Genomic DNA, 11,289 nt, shown 5'->3' with positions numbered 1-11,289 from the left:
GACGCTACCGATTTCCTACAGTGAAAATCTAATCAATACGAGCATTTCAAAAAAATCTATTTATAACTCCACATTGTGTTCTGACGATGAAAATGTTGGTTTAAAAATGACCTTCAAACAGTTTTTTCACAAAAATGTTAACTCACCAATGTAGTGAGCATCGATGTATATTGGTTTTAGCAAAGACTTCTGGGAAATTTCTAGGGAACTTGATTTTGAAATTGTAGATTGGGACCGCATATATATATATATATAGTGCACTTTGGATTTTGTACGTTATCTTTATGAGACACAAAGTGTAATGTTGTCGTAGCAACAGCATGCTTGTGAAAGTCACTATGCTGAATGCCTAACATTGTGTCCTGCGCTTGATCAAACAGAGGCAAAGAGGAAGCCGGTTTGAAAAGGTGGAAGTGCTGTGGCTTAAGCACTGAAAGGATGAAGTGTGTTGTTGTGTGAAAAGGAAAAGAACCAACAACTGAAGGCTTGCTTCTTTAGTCTGTGTGTCAAACAAAAAAAAAAATCTTTGTCTGGTGCATATGTACAAGGGCCAGAAACTGTGGCGGAGTGTTGCCGGGCAGTGCTCACATAAGTGTTGGAAATCTCTAGCAGACCAAGACAAGCTGTCACACTCTAATAAGCTCTACATTCCTGTCCTGATCTGCCCTAAATACTTGTTTGACAATATCAACCTTTGGTCTACTTGATTTAATGTTTTTATTAAAGTTTTGAATCCAGCATGCAGATATTTTTACAGCTTTTAATTACGATTGAACTAAAGGATGATGCTTCCTCTGTGGCTGCAAGGATGCATTACGGTGGTAAGATGGCAACACAAGTACAACAAACGGCAACCAGGTGAACAGGAGTTTCAAAACAAAGCTAATAAATGTTTCTTTCCAGCTTGTGGTAAAGCATTAACTAGAGAAAAACATTATGTCTCCCATAGAAATGCCTCGACCAATGACAAACTCAACTTTCAACCGGCCTCTGCAAAGACAATTACTTTAGTATTAAGGACTCCTGAGGGATTTGCAATGTGATCTTGCGAGTTTAACTGGATACTGTACAAAATTCCTCTGCACTGGAACAGTATGCAGCTGCAGGCCACTGGAAGTTTTTTGTGTTTCTATTTTTTATGGCTTGAATCTAAAAATGATGACAACCAAAAGTGTATTTTTAAAGATGTCCCATGTAAACTTTCAGAGAAATACACAGATGAATCCAAATAACAAAAAGAACCTAACTTTTCAAAGCAACTTTGACTAAAACTTTAAGTCAATTATTGCTGATATTGCAATATCTTAGTGTTCTGGAAGAAATTCCTCTTGTAGCTTTTAACCAAGTGAACAAGGATTATATAATACAAATGTGTCCTTAATTAACACATATTTGATCTCCACAAGTGTTTGAATAAGTAAATTTTTTCATACTTAGTCTGTTTAGTCTCTTACTGTTGAACAGTCATCCTGACACATGAACTGAGCTCAAATCAGCTGACCACAAACAAACACAAAAGGCCCTGAGCCTGCACTCTGAGAGGGATGGCACTCGGTGATTTCACCACCAGGTTTATCACAGGGGAACGCAGACTCTTACAGGACAAGTGTTGTTCCCATGAAACAACCACTTATTCATTACTCTCAAAGAACGTTTGCATACGTTTTAAATCTGAACAGTAAAAAAAAAAAGACGCAATGGATAAAACATTAACCCCCTTTTGACTGTGAATACATCATGTTTTACTAGAAACACAGAAATGTAGATAAGCAAACAGCATTCTAAGAAAAGGGGTTGATTCTTTAAAAAAAAAAAAAATAGAATTATCTGTATAACCTTACTTGAAAAACATGGTGAAAAACCAAACGCAGAACACTCTTATCTATTACAACAAATGCCAACTAGTTCCTTATCAGATATTTAAAGTAAACTCTAAATATTACTCTTCTAGAATGAAAAATGTGAAATACCCACTCCAATGAAAATTGTGTTTTGGTGCTTTTAATATGTTCTTGTAGCATTTTTTTTTTTTATTAGGGAGGACATATATAAAGAAAATTAGGCTCTAAATCGCATTTTAGAATTTTTTTTTGTTTATTCAAATCATTAGGTATCAGGAGCATGTGAAAAAAATGCAGTTTGAAGAAGAAATATACCGAGTAGGTCAAAAGGTCCCCTACTCTGAAGTATCCACTTGTAGACTAATAGTTCCATGTTCGTCTTCATTTTCCTCATCCGAGCTGGCATCTGGCTCAAAACTATACTTCTAGAAACCTTTAATTTTGCTCACCTTTTTTGTTGCACCAGTAATGTTACATAAGGGGTGTGAAGGGCTGTAAGCTAGCAGGAGAGCACGTAAACAGATAGCTCCGTTATGGGTAACAGGAAAGGGTACCATCTACAACTTAGATGTGAATTTCTAATGAACTACTGCCACTTAGCAGAAAATGCGCCCTAGAAGATTACATTTTTTTTTTTTTATTTTGACTAAAAACGGCATAATGATAATTAAAAGACCACTTTTACAGTCGATCAAAAGATGATAAGAGTGGGTCTTTAACAAAAAAAAGGCAAACACATGGCCTTAAAACAAAGCAGACCCACAGAACCAGTAAAAAAAAGTCTCACTTTAGTAAAAATTATATAACAATCTGTACTCACACTATTGCTATAAAACTTCATCCTTGCTCCATTTGCACAATTCTACTTCAACAAGGAATGTGAAAGGCAAGTCAGACATTAAAGGCCATAAAAACAATCATTTGCTCTTTTCACAGAGTTTGTAACCACAGAAACAACATCCATCAGCAGGCTAAACACTTGACATTTATGGAAATATGGCGCTTATTCTTTATGGCTTAAACAGAGTTGAGGACACATGGAGGGGAATATGCTAGGTAGAGCAGGTAGTGCTAACAGCCTATATAACACATTTTATCTGAAGGTTTTCATCTGGTCAAGACTTACTTCTTTGCTCAATATATTAACACTTGTGTTAGTGGAGCTTTAGAATTACTGGTACACAAAAGCTCTCCTCTTTTTCATGTAATGCGAAACCCTGATCTTTTTGTGCAAACTTCCTTTTAAAATTTTGCATTTTTGCAACCGTAGTTTTTGTTTAAACTGCTGTCCTCAATCTCACAGACACTTTAACTGGAAGCGATCTCATCCGTCACAGTGACGGTTTGAGAATATTAACTGATAAAGTCTGCAAGACACATTTCCTGGTTCTGCCCGCAGCAAAGTCATGGGGTTATAAAGCCACAGGATCACATTCAAAGAAGCAACGTCATAACTTGTTGCACAACTGCAGTTTTTTTTTTCTTTCCACAACAGAAAAAGCTTAATGGGTTAAAACATCCTGTTGAAGTAAATGACCCCTTTTTTTCCACCCACATATGAAAACTTTATTTTGACAAATCCACATCAGAAAGCAAGGCTACCATGAATCTTTGTTATGGACAAAGATGTTGTTTCAACATCCATTACATAATGACATTAAATATGTAATCCTGGAAATATTCAAGAGGAATTTCCACCTTTATAATCTGCTGTGAAGAATTTTTTTTTTCCAAATCTTTAAGCACTTATTAAAACTGCAAGTGTTAGCAATAGCCTCAGATAATAGCACCTGTTAAAAACAACAGTCCTCTATTTAACTATTATTAATCAACAGATGAAACCGCTACGACTCAGGCATTGGGTTTCCTCAGATAAATCATGACACTTGTGGTAAAACATATCTCAGATTTCCTTTGAGGTACTCAGACTACATTCTAAGAGTTTTTTACCTTTTACATTTGACCTCCTGGAGCAGCTGCAGTCAGGTTACTGTATTCTAGACTCAATCTCACAGCTTTAAAAATGAACACCAACTAAAAAGATTCAGGAAACAACAGAAAAATAAGAAAATATTTAAAACCAACCTCAACCAATCATGGTGCCAAGAGAGCAAGAGACAAGTCCGTCATATTTCCTTTGCACCAGCCAACATGGTAAAAGAAGAATAAAAAGTAGGGCAGATATGCGACACATGGCTTTGTGCACCGGCAGTTTCATGACAAGTTTGCTCACTGTTGCACCAGAGATTTGAATTGCAAAACACTTCATGGAGGCAAACAGAGGCACTCTGTGAGGGTCAACTGATAACGCTCGTGTTCACCTCAATCCAATCTGGATTGGCACATAACTTTAGAGAAAACACAGAGTTCATTATCATAAATGAAGAGGAGGGCAGATTCCAAACGGGATCGGAAAGTAGGAAAATATACTCCCTGATAGGTTAGTTAACAGAAACAATAGCTTATTTTATAAAACCATAATAAACTGGCCAGATTAAAGACCCACACTGATCATCTTTTGAGCTAACCATGTTTTTAGGTTATAGTTGATTAAACTGATACAAAATCTTTAAAACTAAGTGATCCTAACAGAGCAACTTTTCTCAACTTCTTTCATTTTTTGATCTTGAAATGTCTATAATTTAAAATACTGACAAATATTATTCTTTGCACAATGATGTAAAATTACTACAATAGTTAACTCCATCCTAACAATGGAAACGGCTCACACTGCAGCTTCATCTAAAGATTTACATCTAATGTGCTGATAATTGCAATTTCTACCTCCAGCCTTAATTACAAATGATTAACTTATCCTGAACTGTGATACATGAAGAACTTTGCAGCATCTTTTTATTACCATTTTGAAACCTGTAATGATACTGATCATCATGCTTAGCGGTTTTTTACAGTTATTATGCCTCCCAGCTCCTTGTCTGCTGCAGAAGTTCATTTTGAGCCAATTGTTCTGGAGGCAGTAAAGAGTTTTAACCTCAGGGCAGGAAATGGAACAAAGGAAAGGTAAAAGGAAATGTGTAGACGGCAGAAGAAACCAAAAAGATTCAACACTGCAATGCGCTTTGTGCTTAAGTAACTTTGGAAAAGTGGAGATAAATGGAGCGTGGTTAGTAGACATAAAAACACTGATGTGACTGCATGGGTCATATTTACTGTTTTGTCTGATGCAACACCAAATATTATTCTGATGTTAATTATCTTTCTCGAGACATTTTATGCTCTAGAATGGAATGCTTTAAATTTGATATTAAATTAAAATCAACTGACAGCAGGCTGCTTTACCTTGAAGTAGGGGAGTAACGGATCACAAAACTCACGGTTCGGGTAATTTTTCGGATCAATAAAAAGTTAAAAAAACAACAGGAAAAAATAACGAGCTAAAAACCTTAAATTGCTCTTTTCAAAAGTTTCAAGACATATATTTGATAAAAAATAAATACAATACTTCAAAGTTTAAATATACTCTCATAAATTACATAAAAACATTTGCTCATTGAGGCCTATTTATAAAAACAAAATATATTTGAACTTTGTACACAAACGAAAAACTAAAACATGTTTCTGATGACATTTACATGTCTTGAGACCAAATCTACAAAAACTGGGAGAGAAGAATGCTTGAAAATAGTTTTGAAATTAGCAAATCTATTTCCAGTAACCACATAAAAATGCACATTTTTTATTGTAAGTATTATTATCTTTCCTAACACGTTTTGCTATATTTCCATGTGTTAAGTTTGTTTGCTTCAAAAAAAAAATATTCCAGTTATAATGGGCTAATTGCTCTGACAAAAAATGATGAAAACAAACCAAAAAAAAACAAATTATTTTAAACGGTAATGAAAAAAAATGTTAGTGGCATGTTTTACACAGGGTACATTTTCAGATCAAAACTGCAAAAATGTGTCCACCATTTAGGTTTAACATTTTCCTTAAAAAAAGTAAAAGCAATCTTGTGGATATTTTTAAACAAGTTTTAAGAGTAAATTACTGACAAACCTTAACTGTGTTATTTGAGACTGCAATAACCAAGAGATAGATCCTATGGGGCAATACAATATAGTGGGCGTAGCTCCATCAGGAAGACAGATAAACATGCTGACATTCCAGCCTGTCTTTAGGGTTCTTGTATCAGCCATTGTTGACCTCTGACACCTATTCTATCTCTTTATGGCCATCTGTTATGCAAGACCGTTAAAGGTCTCCACCTTCAGCTGCTTTGACACCAGATCACAATTACAGACAAATGAGTGAAAGAACCCAGGTATTCTTAAAAAAAAAGTTACCAACTGCCTGCAGAAACAGCCCAGGAAACAGGACAAAAGAGAGCTGGAGACTCACTACTATTCAAGCGGAGTATTCAGTGCAAATATACCTCTTGAACATATTGTGGAAAACTGCCCACAGAGGATTCCCCACAAATGTGGAATGTCAGTGAGAGGCATGCACACATGCATAAGATCAGCTCTTTTTGTGGCATTCAAAGTTCTGGACAAGCACAAGAAGATGCATCTTTCAAAGATTTACACCAGGGCTCTCATTAAAAAACAATTTTGGGAAGATTCTGGTTCACTGCAGGGACGATTTATCTATTCCTGGGTACGCTCACACCGGGCTAAGAAATGTACGTTCAAGCGACCGCTTCCAAAGAAAAGTCTATCTTAACGTATGTATGCGTGGAATTCAGGCTTGTGCGTTCAAAACTCTCTTGTTCTCGTGTCGCAACATTTTAAAGTCAGTTTTTGGCACAAAATGTGCAGCTTTTGAACGTGCGTTGAAAGTTAAACCAGTTGAACTTTGACCAATAAGGTAGTGTTCTTTTTTAAAACACTGAAGTGCCACCAGTTTGGAAAATGATCATGGAGGAGAAATCAATTTTAGTGGTTCGTGCCTGGCCGGAAAAGTGCAATAATAAAATCCTGGAGCAAGATTTGCAGCACTTTGACATTTTGTACCAAGCCTCTTTCAACTGCGCCAGAACTCAGCAAACTGTTAGCATGGAGGTAAACCATAAGTTAATACCCATTTCCTTCACATGATGGACTGTTCAAAGACCCGTTTCCATCGTTTGATACCTAACCCCTATTATTCTGCAAATGTTGTATTCAAAGACTCTCTAATCCTTCAAGAAGCTGTAACTCGACTATAAAAGCTGCCTTTTCTCTCTTTCTACACTATCAAATGATCGACCTGGATTTTCTTATCAGTGTTTGATGTTACCATCACACTGGTATGATGTAATGCACCTGTTGTGTGGTCATCCCAACACTCTAAAGTGTACATTAACCAAATTAATCCCCCTCTCAGGGACATTCGTGCCAAAAAAAGCGAACACCACATGACTGCAACTATGTCGATCAATTATTACCTGACCTAAATTAATTTTTTTTCATGAAGAAAAAACAAAAAACAAATTCCATTTTGCTTTTTCTCCAGAAGTTTTTGAATAACTTTATTTTCTTTATATCCCATTACATTATAACAATAGATTAAATTGCTCTCAGATAGTGAGCACTTATTTTTGATAGGGTGTAGTCACTAATTATAGTAATCAGTCGGAGTAAAACACGTCAACTTAAGGAAAAAAAAAAAAAATGACCCGTGCTCGTCTCCGTTTCTTTCCATCACAAAAGAAAGACATATCCGTTTTCATGGAAGTCATCATGCAGGTTGAGAGAGGATAGGGTGGAGTTACAGAAAACTTCCAGGACCTTACAGGAATGCGAGAACAATAAGAGCAAAACTAAAAGTAACTTAACTGAAAAAAAGTTATGACACCTATTTGTTGACACTACTCCCAACATACCAGCCTCTGCCTCGGATAACCTCTAAGTAATGTCACACGGATTGATAATAATCTGATTATGGTAGCACTTGTTTCATTGTGTAATCCCATTTTATTTGTGTTAGTCAGGCTGTCATTTATGAGGCATTCTTCCCATAGCCAGAGTTACACTAGTTTACAGAAAAGGCGGTTTACCTGTTTACATCATTCTGGTATGATACAAGCTAATCTTTCTAAGTCAGATCAGTCTAAAAAAAAGCAAAACTGACAGATTAGTTTGTGGTTGTTGACAAGGGAGTGTCGGTGAAATCACACAGTTTTCCCCCAGCAGTCATCCTATACCTCCAAATTAAATAGACAGGCTGATTAAAGAGAACAATGCAGCATGACGTTTACTCTCACAGGATTGTGGAATCAGCTGCACTGTTGGGAGGAACGCTGTGTTGTAGCAATTAGGTTCTCGGATTCAGACAGCACCTGCTCGGCCTCTGTTACGACCTCGCAGGACGGTGCAGAGGCATGACGGATGTGAGGAAAATCTACTGTGTCGTTGTATGCAAGCGCAGTTTTCAGCATATTATGAACCAGCTGAAGCTAATGACGTAGATTGGATACAACCATTAACTGTATGCAAAAATGGTTATTCTGACAAATTGAATGACTAAGAAACAGCTATTTATTTTTCACTATAGTCTATGAAATGTTGACTGCTTGGAACCAGTGGGTACTTCCTGTTTGGAACACTAGACCAGTTCTCATTTATAGTAAATGGAAACAACAATAATCTAAATACAAAGCTGAGAAGAAAAATAATAAATATATTTGAAAACAAAATAATTTGCATGAATTGACAAATTCATAATTTAACTAAAAATTTCTGCAACAAATTTCAATTGGTTTAATCTAAAAACCTCTGGATAAACCTAAATGGGAGCAAAAATTTGAACGCGGGGTAAAGATCTGATGGCAATCACTTACTTTAAATATTCTAATTTTTTGAAAATTAGCAAATATTTTGTCCAGAGGACGCAAGAAATGCTCAGAAAAAAATAGTCTGCAGTGATCCTATATCAACAAAAAACTGTTAAGTAATCCTTGAGGAGGTGGAGACATAGAAAGGTCACAGAAAGAATGTAAACACCTGGGTCACAACCCCTCACTTGCTCCAACAGTAAATCACCTTTTCTTTTTTTTTTCATTTTCCAAATTGTTTCCTCTTTGTGTTGTAACGCCTTAAGTTAAAACTTTGGCTGCACTTAATTTATGTTTTCAAAATTCTCACCTTTATAAGGAGAGCAGAAAAGCAGGGAAAAAAAAACAAGCATGACATGATGGATTGTATTTTAACACCCTGGGTATGTTTACAAGTATTCCCCCATCTCACAGAAACACATACCCTGCTGCATTTTAAAGGCTTTCCTTTCCGTTTGTTTCCATCTTTTGTTTCTTCATCGCCCTTCTAAAAAAAAGAATGGGGAAAAACACCTCTCTGAGCTTTTCTAGACCCTCCTATATGTAATAACCAAATGTGTGGAATTCCACTCACTTTGGTGTTGTGAAAAAGCGATGAGTGTCTTATCTTGATCTGAAAATAATCACAATATTTAATCAAAGCAGCTGTGTTGGCTTAACTGCATTCTTTCTGCATCCATTTCTGAGCATAAAAGCAAACATTATTTTGACACAACCGTCTATTATGATCTGAGCATCTCAGTGCTGCCTTCGGGATGACAATGTGGGCCCATAGCCATATATTAAGAGAGGGCCTGGAGAGCAACCCCCTGACCATCATCAACACACAGAGGCCCCAGTGTTCTCCTCTGCACCCACCATCTGACTGACGACCTGCATGAGTGCATCCGTCTCTCTGCCACAGCACAAAATGCCAGTGTCTGGTTTCCAAACCAGCAACCCTGCCACTGCCCTTTGTTGAATAAAACATAGCCCTAGTCATTTAGCAAAAAGCTAGCTACCCTGTGCATAATTCACAAGCAGGTATCAATTGGAGTAAAGAGTATGAGGTTAAACCCGGACAGTTTTATGGCGCCTCTATGCAACACCTGATTATGAGAACAGCAATTAGATGAGGTGATAACGGTGGTCAGAGCTACTTCTGCTCCCTAGGCTACTAGACACGCTATTATGATATTAAAATTATTTTTAGACTACCTGGTAATACTTCAAAATACATTACTTTCCCCCCCAAATTCCGTAGCAAAACCCGAAAAAGGAACGTTAATAGATAAGTTATTAAAAGCTACAAACCAACGCTCAATGTATCTTACTAACATAAGCAAAGTCAAGGTTTGAGGCAAGAGAAAATAGCCAAACTCAAGGGCAAAACCGAAGCAAAACTAAACAAATTCAAAGTAGAGCGAAAATGTGAAATTATTTCTTGATAAAACTATCGTATAGATGCATAGACAATTACAAAAAGGTGACAGATGACAGCCAATACCTTGAGAAGTACCGCGATACCAAACGCACCTGCTGCTCAGTCTAAATATTTAACGGACCTACCGATTCCCGGTGACTTTTGTAGATATCAGCGTGTACTCCTCCTGCTTTCCGTTTTAGTCTTCTTTTCAAATAATTAACAAATAAAGTAAAAGTATCACAACTCAAAAGGAGCGAGTGACTTTCTGTGGAGTGCAGCGTCCACTAATAACCTTCCCTTTTCCTCTACTCTCAGCTAGCTTACCTTATTCCCGGGAGAGACAGAGGCGGATGAAAGGTAAGGGAGGCTTAAAGAGGCCAATCAGATACCGAGGTAGGCGGGACCTTTGGGAATTGTCGAGATTTGATTGGTTAGTTTGTGGTAACGGCGGAATCGTGAAAAAGTGAACTTTTCCTGATGTGATTAAGGAAAAAGTTTAACGTAAATTACGAAATTCTGTGCACACACTGAATTTACAACTATTGAAGGTCAGTTGTTGTTTTTTTTGTTTGTAACTAGTGAGAACGGGAAAAATAATGATGCAGATGGACGACTTGTTAATTTTGTAAATAAAGTTTTATTTAAATGGTAACCGTGAAATCAAGTTAGAATGGGAAAAATCCCAACAGCAAAAAAACGTATATTATATTATATTATATTATATTGTATTATATTATATTATATTATATTATATTATTAAAGGATATCGACACCAGCTGTACTTTTTGTAATAATAATCATCTGAAAACCATTACACATTTATTTTTGGACTTTCTGGAAAAACACATTCTCCATGGTGTTTCTTTTTGTAATAAGCATATCATTTTAGGATTCTTTGAAGAAATTGAAGACATCAAGGTCAATTTACTCAATTAATTTTTTCAAGGCAAATTCCATATACAAAACTGTTAATATACCCAAATAAAAAACTTTTCACCTTGTGCCACAATGTAAACTTCTAAAAAAATCTGCAAGTGTGGGGTCAACAACAAGGAAGATAATTAAAGTGTGTCAATAATCAATACAACTTCAAGTACAAAAGTTACCAAATAAATACAAGAGACAGCAAACTGAAACTTGGAAATCTGTATTTGCATAATGTACATAGGCTGGGCCTGGGCCTCTGCATTGGCATTCTTTTAGCTCTTGTATGCAAATTATTGCTTAAAGCATGCACTATAAAGGTCACAGAATAGTACCTTGGTTGT

At 36.3% G+C, this 11,289-nt stretch overlaps 1 protein-coding gene across 2 annotated transcripts in view; it reads right to left on the bottom strand.

The window, feature by feature from the left end:
- Positions 1-10,373, bottom strand: part of shroom1 (shroom family member 1) — a 25,743-nt gene extending 15,370 nt beyond the window's left edge. Inside the window, exon 1 of one of the 2 annotated variants that reach the window (XM_024266008.2) lies at positions 10,165-10,373. The gene's annotated coding sequence lies outside the window, so the exon portion shown is untranslated. Of the gene's footprint in view, positions 1-3,926; positions 4,080-10,164 lie in introns of those variants that run through there. The other variant, XM_024266009.2, reaches the window with a different exon arrangement.
- Between the last annotated feature and the right edge of the window lie 916 nt (positions 10,374-11,289).

Source organism: Oryzias melastigma, linkage group LG14 (assembly GCF_002922805.2).
Source record: "Oryzias melastigma strain HK-1 linkage group LG14, ASM292280v2, whole genome shotgun sequence".
NCBI lineage: Eukaryota > Metazoa > Chordata > Actinopteri > Beloniformes > Adrianichthyidae > Oryzias > Oryzias melastigma.
Note: the sequence above shows the minus strand (reverse complement) of the source record. Positions and strands in the feature narration are given on the sequence as shown.